This window comes from Canis lupus, chromosome 25 (assembly GCF_003254725.2).
Source record: "Canis lupus dingo isolate Sandy chromosome 25, ASM325472v2, whole genome shotgun sequence".
In the NCBI taxonomy this organism is placed as follows: Eukaryota; Metazoa; Chordata; class Mammalia; order Carnivora; family Canidae; genus Canis; species Canis lupus.
Window position 1 is genome coordinate 24540566 of NC_064267.1, and position 26809 is coordinate 24567374.

The 26809-nt window shown below is 37.1% G+C and overlaps 1 long non-coding RNA gene across 1 annotated transcript; it reads left to right on the top strand.

Moving 5' to 3' along the window:
• The first annotated feature begins 628 nt into the window (after positions 1-628).
• Positions 629-26809, top strand: LOC118355856 (uncharacterized). The gene is made up of 3 exons (XR_004819118.2): positions 629-850; positions 16850-16938; positions 25947-26809. It is a non-coding gene; the product is annotated as an uncharacterized LOC118355856 (long non-coding RNA).

Sequence of the window (26809 nt, forward strand, 5' to 3'; positions counted from 1 at the left end):
GTGGACTTGTGAAATAAGCTATGTTTCTCTTGATATTGTTTATATCTCCTGAAAATTAGAATTCAAAATCAACCAACAGAAACTTCTGGACTACTTCTGACCCATAAGAAAGACCCACTTGGGCATCATAAAGGAAATGTTAAAATCCCTGGAAAAAAGAGCAATAATATCATCTTAGAGCCTTTAATTACCAGTGAGTGAAAATATAGATTGTTAGACCTGGTATCCACAATTTTAGAAGAGCAGAGTTCAAAAAAGTTCAGAGAAAAAGATATATTTGACCCCAAAGCATGAATTCCTGGAAGAGTCCAGAATGTTTGAGGAGCTATGGATACCTCATAGAGGTAATCGTCACAAGATTACCTTTGTGAATAGTAAAAAGGGAGACACAAATAGGATAAGATTACAATGTATAATCATTTATTTGACCTCAAAAAATTAAAATAAGCATAGAGGTAAAAGAAAAATAAAGACAAGTGGGTGCATAGGAAAGGATGAGTGAAATAAGGTGGTGAGGACACGTAAAACTAAGGTCAGGAAGACTATTGTCCCCAATGAAGGGAGGCTTGCTCACTACCCCCATCCCCCAACAATGCTTAAGAAAACAAATTTTCTTCTGCAGCTATATTGAAGCAAAAAATAAAGGAATAGAGAATACTTTCATCAGCTCGACTGGTCATGAATGAGACATTGCTGAAACTGAATTTTACAAGAAAAGTTCAAGAAATAAAGTCAAGACGGCTTTCTATGTAGAGGAATTGTCACAACACATGTCATGAAGGTGTGCAGTGAGGAAGGAACCGTAAGGACTCTGTTGGAAGGTGCAGAGGATGAGGTCAGAGCATCTCAGGTAGGAACCAGATTATGCCTAATGCATCACACCAAGGATTTCAGATTTTGTCCCACAACTGGAGATGGGGGACCATTGAAAGTTTCAAATATTAGCATTTACAATTATGTGATTTATCCAAGCACCATTTCAGCCACATCCTGCAAACTTTGATATGTTACATTTCCATTATCATTTTGTTCAAAACATTTTTTAATTTACTTTGTGATATTTTCATTGACTCATGAGTTATTTAGAAGTATGTCATTTTATAAAATACTGTGGGTCTCTCTCCATACTGTTTTACTATTCTTTTTTAATTTAATTCCTCTGAGGTCAGAGAACATTCTCTGCAAATTTTATCCCTTAAAATCAATTTGAAAATCATTTTGTCACCCAGAATGTGATCTAACTTGGTGAATGTTCCATGTTCATTTGAAAAAAACCATGTAGTCTTTAGTTGTTAGGTGTAATGTTCTGTCACTGTCAACTTGGTCGAGGCTGTTGACAGGGTCATTCTGATCCAAATCTTCACAAATTTTGTATAGGGTTGTTCTATTAACTACTAAGAAAGGGATGTTAGAATTTCCAATTTTAACTGTGGATTTGACTATTTCTATCTTTATTTCTGTGAGTTGCTGCTTCATATATTTTGTTTTTTTTTTAAAGATTTTTATTTATTCATGAGAGACACAGAGAGAGAGACAGAGACATAGGCAGAGGGAGAAGCAGGGGCAGGCAACCTGATGTGGGACTTGATCCCAGGATCCTGGGATCAGGACTTGAGCTGAAGGCAGACGCTCAACCACTGAGCCACCCAGGTGCCCCTGCTTCAAGTATTTTGAAACTTTGTTGTATAATTGCTCTATTTTTGTAATATATAGAACCTTTAAGCATCATGAAGTGTCTCCTTTCGTGACTAGTGATCTCCTTGTCTTGATGTCTGAAAGGACAGAAAACTCACAGATTTACCCAGTGTAGTTTGTCCTTTGAGTCTCGAGTCTCCCTCATCTCTCCCCGCCCTTTCCCAAGCCCCCTGCAATAATCCTCACAAGTGTGCAGTTGCAGTTTCCAGGGATTTGGAGAGTTTATGTCTAGAATCTGTGAGCCATCCCTGCTGCAACTTTATTTCTAGGACTTCTCCCCTAAATAGCCAGCTGCTTTGCCAACGTTTAACTTGGTCTTTCTGCCAGCATGGTAGTAGGATATGACCCACTAGACCATAACTAAGACCTTAGATATTGTTCTAAATGCAGTGGGACGGATTGAAGCTTTTGAATGGGGTAGGAGACTATTTGAATTTTATGGCAGTGGTATTACTCTTACTGCTGCAGGGAGACTATGTTGTAGAGCAGCAAGAAGGAATTTTGGGAGACTGAGAAGTGCGTGTGACTGCAGTAGTCCAGACATGTACTCTAAGCTTCATTGTCTACTTGGCTATCTGCAGAAATAAACACACACTCTGGGAAATTGAAAGTATCATTTTTCACAAAGAATCAATCTTCATAACTGTCTATATTTCTGGGTGTATTAGGGCCTGATACACTATATTTTGGCTTGTGAATAGTAAGCAAATGAATAGTTCTTTTAAGGAAGAAAGAACCAGCTGACATCATCGTATTTCACTTAACAAATACTAATTGAGGGACTGCCAAGTGAAGCCAGGCTCTAATTTAAGGCAGGGGGCATATTAGCACAGTCTCTAGCTTCAGAGAGGTAATAGTCTGGAAGGAGAGATGATAATCAAGAAATAAGCTAACAGGTAAGTATTTGGGCAGGTAGCGATACAGGGCAGGTGTGGGGAGGTGACCTAAATGAAGGGAAAGAGGCAATTATGTCTAAATCCAGCTACGAAAATGTCAAGATGGGAGAGCACTTTGGTGTTCAAGAACTGCAAGGAAGCTAGTGTGCTGGAATTTAGAAAGATGATGTCTGAGATACAGCCAGGGTAACGTCAGGCCCCATCTGCCACAGTAAGGATCTTGGATTTTAGTCTAAACATGACCTGTACTTATTGGACCAGGGAACTGATTTATATTTTCAAAGTATCACCAACTATTTGTTCCAACAATCCTTCTTGATCAATTCCTTTTTTGGAGAAAAATTTCCATGACTGTCTTGCATTTCTGCACATCTTGCAAGCAGAAATACTGGCCTCCATTGTTATAGATGATCTTTCTGAGGATGTTTGAAAGAACAGCCTTGGATGATAGAGATCACGCCTTCCTCCAGAGAACATATTCCCTAAGTGTGGATTCCTCCCTCTAACTTAACCCAATGCCTGAATCACCTGGCCCTCTTGAGTCACCCTGTGGGACTGGGGGCTTGGAAAATAACAGCAAACATTTATTTTCTGGCTACTGCTCTCACTGTGAGTAATAAAGTCCTTTGTCTCTGACTCAAGAGAATTGCATGTTTTTCCAGCATCCATGAAATTGTGGCAGTCTGACTTATTAGCTTGTGAGTAGCATAAACTCTCCCATCTTTCACAATTTTTGACAGTTTGGGTGATGAGAATAGAATGCTCATGCATGTATCGGTCTGTGGAAAAGAAAGGATTAGAGCCTCTCGAGCCAATTAACAGGAATGGAGGGGAGTCTGTGGAAATCAGTACTGACCATGACCAAACTGTATAGTCGACTTGGCAATAATTGGTGTCCTCTTCATTGCTTGTTAATGAGGAGTTACTGGGGAGGCAACTGCAGGTTGCGTACAAGAAAGTAGATTCACAGACCGAATCCAAGTGGTTCCTGGCTGGTTGTTAATTCTCCTTCATGGGGGATGATGGAAAAGGAGGATGTCTTCTTTGATCTGGTGGTCCACCACAGGTCTGCTCTAGAGTAAAAACTAGTGCTGAGATTCATCTTGGGTGGTTTCCACCCACCAGTAGACGACAGTTACAGTAATACTCACTTACATTTAGTGTGAAAGGAGGAAAGCCCTCAACCAATCCAGGCAGAAGCCAGGTAAATCTTAGAACGTTAGCTGGTTCACCTGGGAGACAAGGGGTGATGGTATGTAACACCCAGGGAAGAATGGCAACAGCTGAGCCATCTTACACCTCAACCCCTTTTGCATTCTACCATATAAACTTTACATCCTTTCAGAAAGGACAGTAAAAGATCTCAAAGGGCTTTATTTATTTGTTTGTTTTTCATTGAGTCCTAGCTGCTGTAAGAGAGCTTTGGTCCCCTGGGTGAAATGTCCATGCAATGTCCAAAAGCAAACTCCAGTGGGAAGCCATTGATGAGGCATCAACTGACATTTGGGTTCACAGTGGTTACGAATTTTTTTTTCAGTAAGACATCCATGAAACACTTGTTGAAGTATAACTTTATGGTAAACCTTCAAAATAAAGTAGTTGTAAAATATACCGCTAGATAGCTGAATGAATCTCTAAGTAACAGATTCCTATTAATGGGACCATGAGGCCTCCATCATTCCTTTTCTCAAAAGCCATGTGTTTGTCAATAACCAATCCACATTGCCAAAACCAAGACTTTGTGCTAAATCAGTTCTTAGGAAGGCTAGTAACAGGCCAGTTGAATGTTGGCAGCATCTAACAAAAATTATGACTGGTTTTGAAAGACTTGATCCAGAGTCTTCGTTCATAGAGAAATTTGCTAACAGAGCAAAAGTTCTCTTGTAGTTAGTCCCAGTTTATTATTATGCAACCATATTACCTTATATTTTTCAATACACTATGGGGGGGAATACAGTGTTTGTACTTGATTTCTTCTCCCTTTATCTACTCCCCCCAAATGAGAATATATGTATGTAGACAACTGTTAATAGAAGACATTTGATCTGATGCTGGAGTCTGGAGCCTTTTGGTTCTTGTGATACAAAACGGGTAAAAGTACTTCAGATCCACTGCTGCATGCCACTGCTTGTAGAATGGTCCAGACAGAGGTGGTGGTCTGCCACCTTGGTAAAGCTTGGGGTGAAGACATCTAACCCAATGCACTCCTGAGAAGATCCAGCTATTTTAAACAATTCTCAATAAATATCACTTCTGACACTTTTCTCATTTGTTTTGCAAAATCAAGGGAAGAATTTTCTAATACTAATGATGCCAGCTTCTTCTTTTCCATATTAACTGAACTGTTGTACTCTTGAAAAGTCAGGAAAACAATAATCCTCTAAGATTGAATTTCCCAAGATCTGCCCTAGCCTGTTCGCTCCCTCTATGCTGTCCTCTTTGTAAGAAACAGATTTATAACTTACATTCTCCCACTTGCTCACTCTCCACTATCAGGCTGCCTTCCAGACAAAGCTAAGTGGGTTCAGAAGAAACAAATAACTAGGATGTTTCCCATAGGCCTGGTGAGTGCCAGTGATAATAAGAAAATGAAAAATTAGTAAACATTTCAGAGTAATCCACAGTTTTAAGGATAGAAATGAAGTTGAAATTACTAGAACAGATAGATATCTTTGAAATAGGGAAAAATATGGCAGAAATGTAATGATGAAAAAAGGAAAGAACTGAAAAAAAATCATTGGTATCTGAAGAGAAAATCATATAAAAGAAGAGAAATCTTAGATTAACAACTTTTTGGGGAGCAAAAATTATGATGTGTTTAATTTAAAAATCCAATAAAGGCAGTATAAATGCTGATTTAAAAACTTCATTAAAAAAATAATAAAAAAAAATAAAAACTTCATTAATAGTATAGTAAATGAACTGGGAATTATTCTAAAATAGAGAGTAAGAAGACAAAGAGTGGTTATTTGGAAATTTAAAAGAAGAGTAAACTTAAAGATAGATCGAAAACATCAAATGACCCACTAATAAAACTTTCAAAAACAGATTTAAAAAGATGAAGAAAGTGAAACAATCAAAGAAATAATAAAATACATTTCTGAATTGAGTTTTCAGATTAAGGGTCCTGATTGTCAGCCCAGATTAACAACAACAAAAGACATTCTATAAAACCTGGAAAATTTTCAGCCCTGAAAGGATAAAGAGTTAATCTCTCAAGCTTCCAAGAAGAAAAGTTTACCAATAACAGACCAGAATAGGAAGAGATTTTGCCTCTGCAACTCAGAAAGCTACAACAGAGTAAAACAATATTTATAGTTTTCTAAAGCAAAAAGACTGGGATTCTACAGGCAGCCAAGATAGAACTCCGGGGTGAGGGAGAGAATTCAAAATTTATCTCACAGAAACTGAGTGAATAAGTAGACAGGGAATATATAAGAACATAAGGAATTTAAATAATATAAATCGTTGTATGAACTGGGTACAGAATAAAAACTGAGAAGAGTCCTTTTCTTATGTCCATGGATTATTTTAAAAATTTGCTATGTGCTTGGTTACAGAAAAAAAAAATCTCTGCAGGTTCCACCAGTGCATATTTTATGGCAAATTTGAGCTAAAGTAATATAAAGCAAAAAATTAGAATTTTTTTGTTATTTAGAGATTAGTAAAAATGAGAATATCACATGTCAAAACCTATAGGGTACAGCTGAAGGAATATTCACAGCTTTAAAGGATCTCACTATTAAGTAAGAAAGATTTAAAACAAGTGGAATAGCCATTCAATTTAAGAAAGAGGAAAAATACAAGAGCTGGAAATTAATAAAGATGAAAGCAGAAATTACTAATTTAGGAAACAATAGTAATAGTTAACATTTATAGAGCATTTGGCATATACCAATTACTGAATAAGTGCTTTGTAAGCATTGTCTTATTTAATCTTCATAATAACTCTAAGAGATCGTTTTCGTCATGAAAAATAACAGTCGTGGATCTTTATGAGGCAAATAATTACATCAGACTCTATAAAGAAAAAAGAATTACAACTGCCATAGATGTCATTTAAAGGATTCTTTCAGCCTTTGATGAGTTTAGAAAATAAAAGGTCAACACTGCCCACAAAACCAAACCAAACAAAAAACAAAGCCCAGAGAATTTGAACAATAAGATGAAGTGGAATACACATATATGTATAGTTTTCTTATACAAACATGGAATATGTTTGGAATTAGTAAATACAACCCATGTATTCAGACCCCAGTGAAAATGAAATTGAAAAGTTAAACCTTGTACAGGTCACTATGTAGAATGCACTATATCAAGGAACTAACAAATATTTCCAAATAGAGAAATCTGGGGATTTGAAGACTAAATCCTCATCTAAAATTACATATGTTGGAGCACTGGGATAGCTCAGTCGATTAAGCCTCTGCCTTTGGCTCAGGTTGTGACCCCAGGGTCCTGGGATGGAGCTCCTCATTAGGCTTCCTGCTCAGCGTGGGATCTGCTTCTCCCTCTTCCTCTGTGCTCTAACTCTTGCTCTCTCTCAAGTAAATCAATTTCAAGAAAATAAAATTATATATGTTAAACAAAATAGCAAATGAGGAACTTTTTTCCCCAAAATGTATGGGATGAATCCAAATCTCTAAATAAAAGCATATTAACAGCCTCAAAACCTTTGAATATCAAACAAGAGAGAATGGAAACAAACCAATTATTCATCTCAAGAAGTCTTAATATCTAAACACTAAGGAAAACTAACAAGGAAGGACTTCTGAAACCAAAGTAAAACAATTATTTTAAAGGCAACAAGAAGAGTTGTTAAGGCTTTTTTGATGCTATTTTTCTTTCCTTTTTGTATTCCAACTCATTCGAAGTGGAGTTAAATTTGTATCATAATAGTATTTATTTGTCAGTGTTAATTCTGCTCTAAACTGTCTTGAAAATTGATTTTAGTGATGGAATCTCTTTATGTTCTTTCCCAGTATTATTCAGCTACCTTTCTAGTTATGCCTGCCCCCCATCTTGGTGTCCTTTCTTCCCATCCACAGTGGACACTGTTGTGCCCTAGACCCAACCCTCTCTCCCATAAATTGCCTACTCCTTCATGATGTTGCATTAGGACTTGGGTGGGTTGCACCAGGCCCAAGGTGGGAAAAATCAGTGCCTTCTCCCTTGAGAACAAGAGAAAGTTAGAGAAGGAAACACAAGTCAGGCTCTCTCTGGGTACCTGTAAAATGATGTTTCTGGTAGCCTTCACTGCCACATGGCCTGGTCTGTAGGGGAGAATGAAGAACGCAGAATGAAGCAGGTGCATGGGGCGGGACCAAATTAAGAGAGTAACGAAGCTTCTGCAGTGCTCATCCAGGTCATTCTGACCACTCTGTTTCATGCCAGCCCTGTGTTAATGAGCTTTCCCAGCATGTCTCTAACTATTAATTCTGTTTTTAGCTACTTGGATCCAAAAAAGTCTTTACGTGTTGCCTTATCTTACTTTTCTTATTTTATATTTCTAGTTATTATTTTTCACTGACTATTGAGAATATGAAGTAGATTCTTTAAATATCTAGTTCTGGTTCTTTTAGTCAATCTTTTCTACAAGTATGCTATTCCTCTGTGCCGCAAGTACTATATGCTCCATCTTTATATTAATAAGTCCTGCAGAGGTGCTTTTTTCTTTCTTTTGTAGTAATTCATTCTTGGAGAAACACAAGTCCATCCAGTTGTGGGTGGATTCTCTTTGATTCTTTTTGCTTTGGTGCTGTTTGATGTATATATCTCTTAAGTCAATTATCTGAAGGGTTATCTCCCTTTCTCCATGTGACTCGGCTCCTGGACATCTGGCTGTGAATAGTAGAGTCCATCCCTGGTTATGGTGAAGCAGCCTTACATGTGTCTTGCCAGAATCACTGTACAAAGACCTATAATCCCTACATGAGCCACTTTCAGCTCTTCCAAGCTCGGCTTGTTCCTACCACTGATTTCATATCTTGGAATGTCAAGTACCACTCCCTATCCAGCCTGCCGTCTGCTCCAATGCATTGCTGGCGATCTTTTATCCTCCTTCTAGCCCTGCAGGATAAAGGTTCATGTCAGGCTGTGCTTGTTTGCCACTTGATGATATACTTTGCCAAAACCACTGGTTCTGTGCATCAGAGACCACAGAATATTTTTTAAAAAGGTAACTCCAAATATAAAGATTGCATAGTATAGAAAACATAGAGTATTAGAAAAGTATATAACTTGCATAGAGAATAAATCGCCCTGTGGAATATTAATCTGTAGGTCCCTGAGTGTGTCAGGGTTAGTATTTTTTTTTAAGATTAATTATTTATTTATTCATGAGAGACACACACTCTGTGTGTACAGAGGCAGAGACATAGGCAGAGGGAGAAGTAGGCTCCCTGTGGGAAGCGCAGTGCAAGACTCCATCCCAGGACCCTGGGATCACGCCCTGAGCCGAAGGCAGACGCTCAACCACTGAGCCACCCAGGCGCCCTAGGGTTAGTATTTTTAAGACATATAATTTTAAGGAGGATTGGAATTCAACTGAGGTAACTGGATAGAAGGCTGTAGGGAGAACAAAGGAAAAGTCCCCCTGCCCCCCACCTCTTGTTTGTGATGCAGGTACTGTCTATTGGTGTCATTCTCTCTAGTTATACTTTTTATAGATCCTCATAGAACCCAAACAAATCACAAAATTAGAGGAGCAAAAAAATGTAAATGTATTAATGAATCTTTAATTAAAACTGAAAAAAGAGGGACATCTGGGTGGCTCAGTGGTTTGATTGTCTGCCTTTGGCTCAGGGCATAATCCTGGGGTCCTGGGATCGAGTTCTGCATTGGGCTCCCCACAGGGAACCTGCTTCTCTCTCTGCCTACGTCTCTGCCTCTCTGTGTGTCTCTCATGAATAAAATTTTTTTTTAAAAAGTGAAATAAGAGTAATATTGGACATATTACACATTTTTTTTTTATGATAGTCACAGAGAGAGAGAGAGAGGCAGAGACATAGGCAGAGGGAGAAGCAGGCTCCACGCACCGGGAGCCCGACGTGGGATTCGATCCTGGGTCTCCAGGATCGCGCCCTGGGCCAAAGGCAGGCGCCAAACCGCTGCGCCACCCAGGGATCCCTATTACACAATTTAACATTGTTTGAAGCAGTCATATGAAATGTAAGAGAATTTAACTACAATGCAGAATATCAAAAATTTTTAGCATTTTTAAGAAGATTAGCAGTGTGAACATTGTTCCCAACACTCCCTCAGCACCAGATAAATGGCATTTTCAAAGTGTTTCCATTTACAGAGGAGTGGAGAGAGTTCGAGAACCAAAAGGACTGGTGAGAAGTGAGAAACCATGAGGATTTCTAGACTTGAAAGCAGAACGGTGTTTCCAAATGGTTTTACTGGAGCTGGGGAGGGCCACTGCCAAGAGGAGGGTCCCTTTGAGGTAAAGGAACTGCATGGTCAGGTAATGAAGGGCCTTTCTCACTGGCGTCTCTCCTCTCACCCTCCAATCTTCATCCCAGGTCTCTCAGGGCACAAGACAGAGCTGAGAAGGGAAGAGAATAAATCTGGAGAGAAAAACTAACTTGAAAGGAAAGGAAATGAAGTTAAGACTAGAAAACATAAAAAAAAAACAAAAACATGAAGGTTAAGCGGGGAAATGTTGATAAATTAAAAATGTTAAAGCCCAGGGCTCCTGGGTGGCTCAGTCAGATAAGTGTTTGACTCTTGATTTCAGCTCTGGTCAGGATCTCAGGGTCCTGAGATTGAGCCCTGCATGGGGTCCTCACTCAGTGGGGAATCTACTTGGGATTCTCTCTCTCTGTATGTTTTTGCCCTCCCTCCTGCCCATTCTCTCTCTCTCCCTCTAAAATAAAAATAAATAACAATTCTCTTTAAAAAAAAGTTATAGATTATTAAATGAAAATGAAAAGAGTATAATACTAGTGAAATTATAGAGTAAGAATAAGAATTAGGAACTAGAAATCTAAGTAAAAATATGAAACATTAGACAAGTAAGTAAGATACCAGGCAAAATAATTTGTTTTATAAAATGAAACCAAGGCAGGAAGTTGAAATGTTACAAACAGGTAATAAAACCAGAATACAAAAATAAAAATGAAATCAGCAAAAATAAAAGCAATAATATGTGTGAAGTAACCTACCTATGAATAGTAGTATACTTTTATTATTTTACTTTGAAATAATTAGTATGCTTTATTTTTATGATAAAAAAGGGGAAAATGTATTTAGAAAATAAAAAAAAAACACATATTAACCCAGCTCAGTTAGCCAAATATTCAGAGGGCTAAATCAATTAAAAGAATATATTACAGATAGAGAAACTGTTCGTAAGTAATTTGCCTAAAACCATGTTAAGAGTTAGGGAGGAAATAAATTTCTACTACTGTGCGGTGCCCTCTCCCTCTTGACTGTGCTTTATTTTATCTATTTTTAAAGGTTTATTTATTTATTTATTTATTTGAGATAGAGAGAGAAAGAACATGAGCATGTGGGGGAGGGGCAGAAGGAGAGAGAGAATCTTCAAGCAGACTCCTGACTGAGCATGGAGCTTGACTTGGGACTGAATACCTGGACCTTGAGATTATGAGCAGAGCTGAAATCAAGAGTTGGACAATTAACCTACTCCACCATCCAGGCACCCCTTGGCTGCATTTTAAACTCAATCACCATAGATGCTCTCTCTCAAGGTTTTTACCACAACTTTTTGTCGCTTCTCTTCTCAGGTAGAGAAGAGGTAAGTATCTCTCTCTCTTTTTGTATATGCCCGTTCAAATAATTTGAGGAAGCAGACACAATACATTTGGCATCTAAACCCCCGTTTAATAGTCCAACATTCGAAAACAAGATTGTCAATGTACATTCTCAAGGCCACCAATTGTTTGATATAAACATGAAAATGAAAGCATAAGCATAAAAGATATCAGGCATGTGCTGGCTTCACCACCAGGGTAGCCAGTACCTACAGCAGTGTTTCTAGGCTCCCACAAGTACCCCCAATTCCCACTGTCTGAGGATTCTTATGTTTCTCCCCCCACCTCCGTTGTCCACCATGGGAAACATGTCTGTTGAGAATAACTACATTTTTTTTCAACTCAAAACAACTTCTCAAGCTCCACTTTCTATAGTTTGTATTATGAAATCAAGAGTTTTTTCTCCTTTCCCATACAATAAACATTTAATATTTAATATTTAGAAATTTTAGATTTAATATTTTTAGAAACACAGGCTAGTCCCGCTGATCCAAAACTATCAAATATTCTCTTTGATAAGTCCTCTCTTCCTAGCTTTTGCCTGCATAATCACAGCCACTGTTGCCAATCTGAGATTTATCATCCTAGAAAGTAACCAAAAGTGCTTATATGAATCTCATAGTGGATCGTATCTCTAAAAAATCTGGAAAAAATTTCTTCTAGACCCTTATATTTTCTCCTTTGTATAATAAGGCTGTGTTATCTCCAGGTGTGCATCTTTGTTACCCGTTCTGGATTTTCAAGGATTAAATTCCCAAATGGGTTTGGTCACCATACATTTGGATAGGTAAGCCCATGTTCAGGTAAACTACTTGGACCCTGCAAGGACAAAAGGGAAGTGCTGCCCATACTGGGCTTCCCTGTCATTGCCACCTCCACCAAAGTACCCAAGAGAATCCATACCAAGTGTCTTTTTTGTGTATGCAAGCAAAGGCTACTTCTATGTCCCTGTACTTCTGCTCCTGACATTTTACATTAAGAAAAAGTCCAGACATCAAACAGAGATATAAAGGGAAGCTGGAACTGAAAATGGATAAATAAAGTAAGCCCTGAATAATGGAAGTTGTTGATGGCACTATAATTGGTCCTTGCAACTTTATAGAACAGATGGGATTCCTGAAAGATCTTAAGAAAAGATAGCTGGAGGGTGGCATATATTATATAACTGTCATATTCTGAACTGAAGGAGAGTTCTGGGGAGAAATAACTAAATTAGGAGCATGTAAAACAAATGTGTTTATTGTTATCTATTATTTATGGCCCTCTGGATAGCGGGTAGTTCATTTGACTATACTTCGGCCTAAACCAATTTAAATTAATCTAGCTGGTAAATTGAATAATGCTATATCAACTGCTTTGCTGCAATCAAGATATATTGCATATACTCAACTCTCTTAATCTAGTAACCATATTTTCCAATGTTGATGGATAATTGCCTTTAAGTGCATCCCTGCCCTCTCTGCTTTTAGGTCTGGTTGATAGGACCATTACTGGAAGTGGTATGTTCCCAGAGCCATTTTGAGAATGCAATTTGCCTTAACTCTCCCATCAGTAACATCAGTATAATCTGAGGGTTCTAAAGGCTATTAGCTTTCCCTAATGGTCTTTGACTCCCTTAAATAATGATCAAAAAAGGGTCCAACAAACATGAAGAGACAAACTTCAACTTTCAACTCCCTAATATTTTCTCCCCTTCAGTGTGAATGTTCACTGTGGTTCATAAGCATATATTCCCGAAGGCAAAGAAAACCTCTGTGAAGATTTGTGTGTTGTATCAATGAATGCAGCCTAGTCAAATCTGTCATTTGCAAAATTGTTAACTGTCATGAGTTTGTCTGTTTCCATTTATACTTTCCCAGGACATTGCTATGGCATATCAAGAAGCTATAAAGAAACAATGTTAGTGAAAGTCTGGTTTAGTAGATTTGTATTAACAACTAAACTAAAAACATGTCAATAATGCATGAAATTTCAAGTCTTTTTCACCGAAGTGACAGGGTCAGAATTATGAGCTGTTTATACCTCCTGTTTCTCCTTTTCTTTTCTTTTTTTTTTTTTTTTTGAGATTTTATTTATTTATTCATGAGAGAGAGAGGCAGAGATATAGGCAGAGGGAGAAGCAGGCTCCCTGTGGGCAGCCTGATGTGGGAATCCATCCGAGGACGTGGGGATCATGACCTGAGCCAAAGGCAGACACACAATCACTGAGCCGCCCCCACCTCTTGTTTCTTCTTAAACAGTTGCTTGATACTATGATTGGCTTTAAAATCGCAGTTTGTATATGCACCTATTCTGGCCAGGAATTTTTTTCTATTAGTGTTTGTCACAGACTGCTTATTCCTTTAATGTTCAGCGTTAGAGTGTGATTTTTGTGAACTTTGCTTAGATGTCTTCTTCACTTTTTATAATTAGGTTTCTAAAAACTCCTCTGAAAAATAAATAAATAAATAAAAATAAAAATAAAAACTCCTCTGATAATGATTATTGATAATTATAATGGTAGATGTGAAGATGATTGTGCTCCCCACTAGAACATACACTGGAAAGGATCTTCCCGGTGTGGTTATAAGTAGTTCTGGATTACCTTGCTACTCCCTCTTGTGATCTGTGAACCCAAATGTTGATGTAGCATTTAGTTCTGGCAGTGTTGTTCTAGGTAAGAGAGGAAGGGCTGCCTGTTTTAGATCATAGAGAAAACCAGACATTTCCAAGAATTGTAGTTCTTTTCAGCTGAAAAATTAAAAAGACCCACAAAATCTTGGGGGTTAAACATTAGGAAGATAAAATCTCTAAATAATGACACCTCAAACCTCTAATTCCAAGGGAAAGACAAAACATAAACGAACAAAAAATAAATGCTTCTGTTATAGCTCATCAATGAGACTTGATTTATGACTGTATTCTATTCTATCTTGAATTGACATGAATGTGTACCTCTAGTTTGTATATACATAATAGAATATATTTATATGTGTTTGGACCAAAATCAAAATGAGATCAGCTATGGGAAAGCACTTTATGCTTTACAATACATTTAAAATATAAGATTTATTATGTATAGATTTAGGTAGACCTAAGAAGCAAGATGTTTCTTCAGCACTATTACATTGAATTATCCATTTAGAAGTACCTTATCTGTTTCTTCCCTGACATTTCCAAGCAATCATTTGATCATCTATAGTTTCCCAACCCAAATCCTTCCATAAATGGAAAACTATAAATCATAAAATATTTACCGGAGAATTTAAGATGACTGTCTCAAATCTTCTCTGGTTTTCAGATACATGTGCTAGGCAATATTTCAAAAGGCATAAATATGTATAACTGCTCTGTGAAAGTCCATGCATACATGCATACATACATATGTATATATCCATCCATACATACATATATAAATAAATTTAAAAGACAAAGGCTTTGTACAGTGGCCAGTTTTTCAATCTTGCTAAAATATTCACTGTTGTTTTAAGAAACAAAGATGGTTTGCATTAACTTCAAAGTGTTTTAATTAGCAATCGTATTTCAACATATAAAACTCAGTCATATTTTAACATATAAAATACAAATAAATTCAACTGTATGCTCTTTGAGGGTAAGGACTAGGTCTTTTGTTTCTTGCATAATTTTACCACAGATCTTAGGATACTGCTAAGTCCAAAGTGGATATTTAATAAGCATTAATACTGTATGTTTAGCTAAAAAAATATGTCTCTAATATATTCCAAAAATGGGATTCTATGTTTGACTTGAAGGTGTTTGGTTACCACTAATGATACTGAGAGATACATACTTATAGTATGAAAACACTGGCCCAGAAAAAACTTGATAAAATGTCACATCAAGCCATAAAACCACCAAGAACTACCTAACCATTTATAGCATAAACATATTGGAAAGATAGAGAATTACTTTCTCTTTCTCAAGAGAGACCTGTGTTATAAAGTGATACCTGTTTATCCAGGTCATTCTTGTTTTATGTCAAACACAGCGTGCAGGATATTTGCTTTTGTCTACTACTGCCAGACTATGAGTTGTGTATGATAATGACAAATCAACTACACCAAGGGCTGAAGTAACAAGACACTTTTGTCAAGTAGATCTTATGAGTTTGGAATGTTCCAAATATTGAGCCATGAAATAATCAAGTAAACACTCTAGTTAGACTCAAGTCAGCAGATTTTTCTAAAGTGACTCTTGTGTGCTTAGCCTTTTGATAAAGACTCCTGAAAAGTTTCCGTCCCTTGGGATTTGCTCTTGTTGGGGAGGACAGAATTATGAATATTTTTAAAAAGCCAACTAGATAACAAAGCAATCACATAATTCAGTAATAAAATAGATGCTACAGATTATCAGTGTTTGAGGAATACAGATAGTATGATCAGCTGTGTTCACAGACGGGTTTATGAGGGGAGCTGGCCCTGGGAAATGAGCAGAATTTTGACTTGTAGGGAGGATAGCAGAGGCTTGAGAGAGGAGGATGGCTCAGACAAATGTGTAAATATCAAGGATCTGCATCTGAGGCAGCACTGCAGTGTTTCCTGGATTCAGCTCAAAGTCTGTTCCTGTGTTACCTAAATGGGCTTTATCTCAATTTTCTCATATGTGAAATGAAGGAAGGAATAGTGTGTGTGTGTGTGTGTGTGTGTGTGTAATTCTGATATAATTATATTTTCAGATATTATTTTACATTTTTTGGGTTCTGGATCTCTTATCTCTTTGAGAATCTTAATTAGGTATACTTTTTGTAATACTTTTGTCTTTCCCCTCCATTACCTCTGTTTCCTTTAAGTTTCTTCTATCAGTCTGTGTTTGGTTTTTCCTAGTTCTTTGTTTTTCATGTTAAAGATTTTCCTCAGATATCTGGTGAGTCTGGCTGCCTATGTTTAGGACAAAGTACTTAAAACTCATCTATTCAGTATTCAATAAATACTTATTGAGTGCCTACTATGTGTCAGGTACTGTTATAAGTACTTGGAATTCAGCAGTCAAGAATTGCTTGGGAATTCTGTGTGTGTGGTGAAGAATAGAGAATGCCTGCCTGGGATCCCTGGGTGGCGCAGCGGTTTGGCGCCTGCCTTTGGCCCAGGGCGCAATCCTGGAGACCCGGGATCGAATCCCATATCAGGCTCCCGGTGCATGGAGCCTGCTTCTCCCTCTGCCTGTGTCTCTGCCTCTCTCTCTCTCTCTGTGACTATCATAAGTAAATAATAAAAAAAAAAAAAGACAATGCCTGCCTGCCTGCCTTCATAAATGTCAATATGTCATTTTCTGAAACCAAGCAGTCTCTTCAAAGAAGAACCTGCCTATCTTCTTCCCAGGTAAGGGATATTTAGTTGTTTCTATTCTCAATGTAAGGCAGGGAATTGAGATTGGGCCCTGCCACTTTTCAATAAGCAGCCTTTCAACTCATCCTAGCGTATACCGCCAACTCAACCTACCATCCTTTCCAGATCCTAAACATCTTCATCTTAATTTTTACAGACAAAAGACTTCCTGTTTCCGGCCTAAGAGCAGGTAGTTCCTGTCTGCAAGAAGAAGAGGAAGGGAACTGAGGTGTGACTGCTTTTCATGTAGGTTTTCTTTTTTTTTTCTTTTAAAGATTTTTACTTATTTTATTTGAAAGGGAGAGTACACTAGCTCACGGAGAGGCAGAGAGAGATGGAGAAGCAGGCTCCCCTGTTGAGCAGGGATCCTGATGCGGGACTCGATCCCAGGACACCAGGATCATGACCTGAACCAAACGCAGATACTTAACCATCTGAGCCACCAGGTGCCTGCTATGTAGGTTTTCAAAACAATTTCCCAGCTCTCAGCCCATCCCTTCACCCCTCACCCTTTCCAGTCCTTGAAACCTCAAGTCTAGAGCCAGGGGAAAAGGAATGTTGAGTAGTTAATTACATTTACTTCTTATTGATAGGTATTTTATGAGTAGCTTCCTCTGCTTTGTTGTATCAGTTAGCAAAAACATTAAAATCCTTGCTTGGATATTTTTTCTTTGTTCATACATTTCTTTAATTTTTATTTTTTAATTTAAATTCAATTAACTAACATGTAGATGTAGTATTATTAGTTTCAGAGGTCGAAGTCAATGATTCATCAGTCTTATATAACACCCAGTGCTCATTACATCCCATGCCCTCCCTAATACCCATCCAGTTACCCCACCCCCCAACCTCTTCCCTCCAGTGACCCTCAGTTTCCTATGATTAAGAGTCTCTTATGATTTGTGTCCCTCTCTGATTTCATTTTGTTTTATTTTCCCCTCCCTTCCCCTATGCTCCTCTGTTTTGTTTCTTAAATACCACATATGAGTGAGATCATATAATTGTCTCTCTCTGATTGACTTATTTTGCTTAGCCTAATACCCTCTAGTTCTCTCCACGTCATTGCAAATGACAAGATTTCATTTTGTTTAATGGCTGAGTAATATTCCATTGGAATACATGCCACATCTTCTTTATGTATTCATCTGTCGATGGACATCTGGTCTATCTCCATAGTTTGGCTATTGTGGACATTGCTGCTATTAACATTGGGGTGTAGGTGCCCCTTCAGATCACTTCATTTGTATCTTTGAGGTAAATACCTACTAGTGCAGTTTACTTACTTATTTTTAATGGGGTTTCAGGAGGAAGAGGAAGAAAAACACATTTAGTTAAGCCAGAGTCTTTAAAAGGTTTGTTTTTTGACTTTCATATACTACTATTTTATGTAATTGTAGAATACTGCCGTAAACACCCAGATTTGTTCCTTCCTTCTTGTGTGCATGCCTTGGGTAACTGCTCCCATACCAACACTGGACATGGCAATGTGACTTTGGCCAGTGGGCAATTGCAAATGAGAAGTTGAAGAGATATGAAACTTGCCTATAACACTCTATCTTGTGAATAAGACTCAGCTGGTCTGCTGCAGGCTGATAGATCTTATGAAAAGATATTCAGTCAACAGCTATCCCTAGTGAAGACCAATCACAAGCCATCCAGACTGACCCACCCAACTCACTACTTGATTGCAGATCCAGGAGTGAACACAAATGAATTGAACTTTGCTGGCCCAAAGTGAGCCCAGCTTATACTGCCCACTTGTAGAATCATTAACTAATTTAATGGTGCTGGTTATGCAGCTTTTAAATACCTCCTTTTAAAGCAAATATTGCTATGCCTATCTGAATATTCTTGAGGAGTCCATTTTGTCTTTGACTCCAATCTCACCTCTTTCTTCCAGAAGCAGAAGAGAAAGAAGGAAGAGAGGAGGGCATGTGAGCATGGAGTACCTTGCAGAGTTTAGTGTGTATGACCATCATTTCCAATGTGCAAGGTCTTCTGCTATTCTGTAGGAGAAATCAAGAATAAGAAACAATTTTGGCTCCCAAAGGCCTGAGAAATGTGTCTCACTAATGAGAGGCCTATATTTCTTCAAGAACTGCAAGTATATTCACTCATCCCCATTTCACTTATCTGCCTCTCCCCCTGCGCACCTCCCCTCCAGCAGCCATCAGATAAGAACAAATATCTTAAAACAATAACAATAAACTTGACCCCTCTCCTGAAGAGATGAGGCAACATTCTAGTTGGAGATATAGGACATTAGAAAAATACCAATAGAGGGGCTCAGTCAGTCAGTTAAGTATCCAACTCCTGATTTCAGGTCAGGTCATGGTCTCAGGGTCATGGGATCTAGCCCTGCATCAGGCTCCATGCTCAGCGGGGAGTCTGCTTGAGATTCTCTCTCCCTCTCCCTCTGCCCTTCCCCTGGCTGACTCAAGCACTCTTTCTCTCTTCTCTCTCTCTCTCTCTCTCTCACACACACACACACACACACAAATAAATAAATAAATCTTATTTAAAAAAAGAAAAACACTTGTAAGTACAATATGGCAGAAATGGAGTGGAAATTATTAGGAGGCAACAAATGAGAGGGGTCACAAGCTAAGCAAGCAGGCAGGGTGTGACAATTTTAAACCTGTATAGTGGGTAGTTAAATCTTCTGTCCATGAAGTCAGAGAGACCTAGATCCTGACCCTGTTGCTTATTAGCTATACAACCTTGCTCTAAGTACCTCAAATTCAAACAGGCTCCAAGTACCCCATCCTTAAGATAATTATCGGCATATTACCTAATTTGTTCTGTCATATTTGAGCATCTGCCATACACCAGACTCTTGGATGCAATGGTGATTAAGACAGTTATAGTCTCAGCTCTCATTCAACAAGAAGCAAGGAGTCAAAAATGTGTTTATTCTAAAATGGAGATAGAAGAATAGAACAAACAAATAAACATAAAAGAAAAAATGTTCCTGAGGCAGTGGTCTTTTAAGAGGGTAAGAAGAGTTGGAAGGCCTGCAGAGAAGGGGTGGTTGGTCATGTCTTAGAGGAAGGAACAGAATCCTGATGGCTGGAGCAGAGACAGACTAGGGTGGGGCAGAAGAGGAGGCCAAAGATTTCGACAGAAGGTGGATTATACAGGACTGGCAAACCACAATCAGGAGGCTAGACTCTAACTTAAGCATGATTAGAGTCTATTGAAGGATTTAAAGAATATTTCATCTAAGGAAGTATTACAAGGATTACATGAGAAATTACATGTAAAATTTTTCATTTTCCTTCCTTTCTTCTTTCTTTGCTTCCTTCCTCCCTCCTTCGGTCTCTATCATTTCCTTTTTCTTTTTATTTAATTTCTTTTTTTTTGTTTTGTTTTGTTTTGTTTTCAAATCAAGGGCTCTCTCTGCTTCATGGGCAGTGGTACTAAGTTACATCTCATTCACTATATAAGGAGATATGTGTTAAGAAACTTCAAGTCATAGAATAGCCTATTTCTGATTCCTTGTGTGGATGTTTAGCAAGGCAAGGAGCAACCATTTCCCAGACAGTTGCCCTGGTGACTCAGTCCTTCAGTCAATTCTGATGAAAATAAGTTTAAAAATTATTTTAAAACAAACATGTAATTTTAAAGAAATATATAAGACAGCCCCTCACTTCCACACACCTTTGAAATAGTATTCATTCTTCTCTGATAAAGGGAGGACTTGGTGGGAAAGTTTTACAAGCTCTGACAGCATAAGCTCTTAATAAGTGGTAAAGTTGTTATTTTTCAAAGGAAAGATGGAGAGAAGATTGAGAAAGGACTTGAGGTCCAGGGGAGATTGAACCAGGCTTTTCAGGGATGGTGGGATAGATGCATGAAGAAAAAATAAATGTGTTCTAGGCAGAGGATATAGTGAACGAAAATGCACAGTGGACTGATCTGCATAGGACAGGCTCAGGGACTGAGATGGGTAGAGAATACAGCAAATCTTGAGAAAAAAAGTGGAATTATGTTTCAGAGTGATATATAACTCTTGGGGCAAAGGGGTGCAGATAGTGGAAGGAAAGTATGTATGATTTTGATTCAACAACCTTCTTCATTTTCTAAGGTTCAAAAAAAATGTTTACAAAATTTTGAGTATGGGAAAGTAGCCTCAGAGATACAATAAAATCACTAGATAGTGTAAATATATTTCCCCTCATATACACTGATAAAGAAAAGAACCTATGGATACAGATGAATGTTACTGTATGCTGAACAAGCTTCCACTGGACCAAACAAAAAAGAAATCTGGGATTAGATCCCTTCAAATGATAATGCATGACTGAGCTTCATAAACCAGGAAGGGAAAGAGTACATTAAGTAATTAATATACAATATTGCATTGCATCATAGAGTGCATTAATTCATATCATATACAAAATAAATTGATCAGCTATGTAGTGGTTTATCTATAAAGTATTAAGTCAACCTGAAAAAAACTTCATATAATCATAAAACTAAAGAACGGCACTAAGGAAAAATTCAAAGCTTTTTGGAAAATCTGTTAAAAGAAAACTAGTAGTGATGTATTAACAGAAAAGTAGCTTAATAAATTAGTTTAATAGTGCAGCCTGGGGGCTCAGCGGTTTAGCCCCTGCCTTCAGCCCAGGGCATGATCTCGGGAGTCTCGGGATCGAGAGTCACGTCGGGCTCCCTGCATGGAGCCTGCTTCTCCCTCTGCCTGTGTCTCTGCCTCTCTCTCTCCTTCTCTCTCTCTTTCTCTTTCTCTCTCTCAAGAATAAATAAATAAAATCTTTTAAAGAATTAGTTTAATAGACTTAACAAAATCCAGCACAAAGGAAGTTCAGTGTTGGAGTGTCGTCTGCCTTTTTTTATTCTTGCTTCAAATCTAAAATCAACCTTGTTAATTTTTTTAAACATTGGAAGAATTTTTTTGTAACTACATAAGTTGCCAGATAAAATGTTTCCCATATCACTGTGAAAATGCTAGAAAAAGAGCGGCTGTATCATAAATAATTTGTAACTGTCTTTGCTTATATACATTCTGATTTAGATCTTCCCCTATTTTTGATAAATGTGCTGAATTTCTGTATGTGAAGTTTCAGAAGAAAGCATTTGTCTTGTACTGTTCTTAGTTTGTACATCTTGGGGAAAAAAGTCAAAAGAAAGACAACAGAGCTATTTTTAGGAGGTTTTCCTACATTTTTATTGCCTTTTAATAAAATAGATCCTTGGGTTTTGGGGAGGAGATGATAAATAGTAGGGAGTGTGAAATTTAAAAGAACATATATCTTGGCTATAAAATCCATAATATGGATACAATCCCCTTTGTCTAGATCTCTTGATTTTTCTCCGAGCAATGTATAGCCCAGTTGGGAATCATTCACACGTTTATGAAATATTTACATAGCAAAATTATGTTTTAGTGGAATAGGTGATAAAGACATGAGAATCTTCTAGAATGTAAAGAGGAAAAATAGCCAGATAAATAGGACTAAAAAAAAATCACTTTTTTAAGTTTAAAAATATCCTCTTGTATTCAGATTGAGACAGCATACAAAATGCTGAGCACATTCATCCTGATGAAATTTTGTGATTTCAAAAATAAAGAAAATAATTCTATAAGCTTTTTGAAAGAGAGAATGCACATGTGCCCACAAAAAAATAAGAATCTGAGTGTGTTGGATTTTAATGAGTCAAATGCTAGAAGACAATGGAGCAATTTTTTCAGATATTCAGATTTCTAGTGGAAAACTTTGAATCTAGAATTTTTAAGTTTTATACAATGCATATATACATATACATGTATGTAATACTATTTTTGAAGAAGTATGTTCAAATGGTTCAAAATCAAAACAATATAAAATATATAATCTACAGAAAGACTCCCACCTCTATCCTCAACCTCTCCCTTACAGATGATGACTGTATTCTTTTTTGTGCATTCTTTTATTATTTCTTTATAAATACATAAACCAATATGAATATATGTATTTCCCCTTTCTCACACAAAAGAGAACGTGCTTTAAATATTGTTCTATTTTTTTTATATACTTACCAAAAAATGTTGAAGATCTCACCACTTCAGTACCAAAATCTTTGTCATGTCATTCTTTTATCATTTCTTAGGACTGTGTTGTATGGAAACACCAGAATTCATGTGACTAGCCCCTCATGTCAGACGGTTGAGCAGTTTCCAATTTTGTAGCATTATAAACAATCCCTCAATTAATGATATCCTCTGTTTCTTAAATGTTCATATGTATCTGTAGGATTATCTCCCAATAGTTGGATTGCTAGGAAAGGTTAAATTATTTGGGTAGATGAGATCCAGTTTCCTTTCTACAGGGTTGTTTCATTTTGGAATCCTAAAAACAATCTATGAGAGTACCGGTTTTCCACCAATTTTGCTAAAAGAGTATGTCAACTTTTTGGATTTTTGCCAATATAAAAATGTGAAAAATAATATCTCAATGTAAATTAAACTTGCACTTCTCATATTACCATGGACATATTGCTTCTTTTCCTATGTTTGAGGAGCATTTATATATTTATCTGTGAATAATCTTAACCACGTTTCTTTGGGATTGTTAGTTTTACCTCAATTTCTTAGAGCTACTTATGGATCAAGGAATTAGCCTTTGTTAATGATATGAGTTACAATCCCTCCATCCACCAACCATCACCAATTTTTCATTCATCTTTTGAGTTCGCATATGTTTCTCATTTCATGCAGAAGTTCTTGATTTTTATCTAGTCAAAATTATCACTTTTAATGACTTTTGAATTTTTCATTATATTAAGAAAGGCTTTCCCCATTGCAAAGATACAATAGAACTCAGTGATTTTTTTTTGTACCAGTTGTATGGTTTTATTTTCAAAATTTCAATCTTTGATCCATTTGGAATTTATCCTGGTGTAAGATGTGCAATATTAATTTACTCCAGATGGCTTAGCTAAATTGTTCTAACATTGCTGACCAAAAGTTCACATTTTTTAATAAACAAAAACCATGGGTTAATTTTTGCTTATAACTCCAGATGGGGAAGACTTTTCTAACCATGATACAAAGTGCAATAGTCATGACAACTTGAGATTAATACCTTAGGGCACATCAAAATAGAAAATTGTATATTTTTTTCAATTTTTCTGATAACACTTTTATCACATATTACATTCTTGTATATATTTTGTTTATCTGTAATCTTACTATCCTGTTTCATGTGTCAGTTCATGGGCAAGTATGACAGTGTTTACCTTTTGGGGCTTATAGTATACTTCATATCTATTGAGCTAGTTTCCCCTAGTTTATGTGGCTATACTTGCATATCTTTTTTATGTGAACTTCAGAATAATTTTATTTAGTCCCAGTTGGTATCAAATTTAAGACCACATTAATTTAAACAAACAAATAGACAAAAGAACTTAGGGAATATAGACGAATTGATATAGAATCTTCCTATCTGCGATTATGATATGCTTTTCTACCAATTTGTGATTTTCTATACTTTGGGAGTGGTTTTGGTTTTTTTGTATGGGGTTTGCTAATTTAGGCCTATGGTGTTATGTCTTTTATGTTGCTAATAAAAACTGATCTTCCATTGTATCTTTGAACTGGTTGCATTATGTTTAGATAAATTCTATTTATTTAGGAATAGTAATTTTATATTCTACCATAGTACTGTATTATTTTATACATGTAGGATCTTGTTTTCCTACTTAGTATCTTAGGTTTTCCACAAGTAACATTACAGAATTGCAAATTGTAATAGTTTTGCCTCCTCCTTTCCAATATTTTAAACCTCTAAATTTCTTCTCTTGCCTATTTTATAGATTAATCTCTTTCCAAAAATGTTAAACTGTAGCAGTGAGAGAGGACATTCATTTTTGTTTTACTTTGGTAAGAATGCTTATAGTATCTCCACATTCAGTATGACTTGGACTTTTAGATATATACCCATGTTACTTCAAATTGATAGAAAATCAAATTAAGAAAGTACAAATAGATTACTGTATTGTTGAAAACTTTTAACAAAAACTAATGTTTATTTTGTCAAATGCCTTCTCTGAATCTAGGTAGATTATCATATAACCTATGTGAATATTGAACCAGAGGGTATATGTATAATATCTACCCAATTTTGTATAAACCTAAAACTTATTTAAAAAATTAAGTCTATCAATTAAAAAATTAATTTGTTTATATATTTAAAGTAAGAGTTTCAAGATACAGTGTCAAATGAGAATGCTCAAGAAGAGAAGATGAAAGATATTTAGAAATAGAGAACTCGGGATCCCTGGGTGGCGCAGCGGTTTAGCGCCTGCCTTTGGCCTGGGGCGCGATCTTGGAGACCCGGGATCAAATCCCACGTCAGGCTCCCGGTGCATGGAGCCTGCTTCTCCCTCTGCCTATGTCTCTGCCTCCCTCTCTCTCTCTCTCTCTCTCTCTGTGTGTGTGACTATCATAAATAAATAAAAATTAAAAAAAAAAGAAAGAAATAGAGAACTCATTAGCCTTTACCCTAGACAAGTCTCTACCAAATCACAAAGCTTCAGTACACATTTCCTTCTCTAGAAATTCACTATCATTTTGATCTATCCCCATTGAATCTTTGATATCTATACCATGGCATGTAATCAGTACTCTTAAATGAATAAAGACATTGAAAAACAAATAAAGGCCAGGGTCAACGTTTATTTCTTTTGTTTTAAGATTTTATTTGTTTATTCATGAGAGACACAGAAAAGGAGAAAGGCAGAGGGAGAAGCAGGCTACCCACGAGAAACCTGATGTGGGACTCAATCCTGAGACTCCGGGATCACGCCCTGAGCCAAAGGCAGACACTCAACAGCCAAGCCACCCAGGCATCCCTCAAAGTTTATTTCATTACTAGTTTGGGGAATTTAAGAATCCCAGAAGTTAATATCATTGCTTCTTGGACAGTTTTGTTGTTTCTCGTTCTGCTCTGACTTTATAAGGCGGTTGTTGCAACTTGCCTTTACTCTACTTCTTATCTTCTCTGCCTGGATCCCTCAATTTGATCCCCTGTCCACTTACTTTCCTTGGAATCTGACTTTTTCATACCAGTCTTGCTGAACATGAGAGTCTTGCCCTGAGTCTTCATTTTCTTTTCCTAGATCCCTGCTTTCTTCTCTCATATCACCTGTCTGTAATCCCTTGTGTCTCACCTGTCATAGATTCCTCTAATGTCATATTAACATATCAACCAATCAAGGCATCTGTTTCAGGCACTTCTTTTCTATTTCCTCAGATTCACCTGGCTTGCCAAGAGTGGCTGATTGATTCCTACTAAGTTCAGAGGGCTCCACTGCTGGAGGTCTACCCACCCAGTCTAGAGATCCTTCCATCACTTGTGAATTCACAGGAAATGCTACACAGCATAACTTTTTGAGAAGCTGCCAAAGCAACTAGGATGAGAAGACCAGAAGCATGGAGGATTTACCACACCAGGGAGCAAATTTCAACCAATATGAAACAGAAGAAGGAGCTTAGATGATAAATTCTCTCTTCTCTCCAAAGGACTGCTCCAAAGCACAGATTTCCCTATAACCTGCACTTGGAGCAGTCTTGCATAGAAATTCCTGCTGAGGGGATCCCTGGGTGGCGCAGCGGTTTGGCGCCTGCCTTTGGCAGGGTGCGATCCTGGAGACCTGGGATCGAATCCCACATCGGGCTCCCGGTGGATCATATTTATCTATGTTTAGATAAATTCTATTTATTCTATTCATAAATAAATAGAATTTATCTAAACATAATGCAACCAGTTCAAAGATACAATGGAAGATCAGTTTTTATTAGCAACATAAAAGACATAAAACCATAGGCCTAAATTAGCAAACCCCAGACAAAAAAACCAAAACCACTCCCAAAGTATAGAAAATCACAAATTGGTAGAAAAGCATATCATAATTGCAGATAGGAAGATTCTATATCAATTCGTCTATATTCCCTAAGTTCTTTTGTCTATTTGTTTGTTTAAATTAATGTGGTCTTAAATTTGATACCAAATTTGATACCAACTTCTCCCTCTGCCTGTGTCTCTGCCTCTCTCTCTCTCTCTCTCTCTCTGTGTGTGTGACTATCATAAATAAATAAAATTAAAAAAAAAAGAAA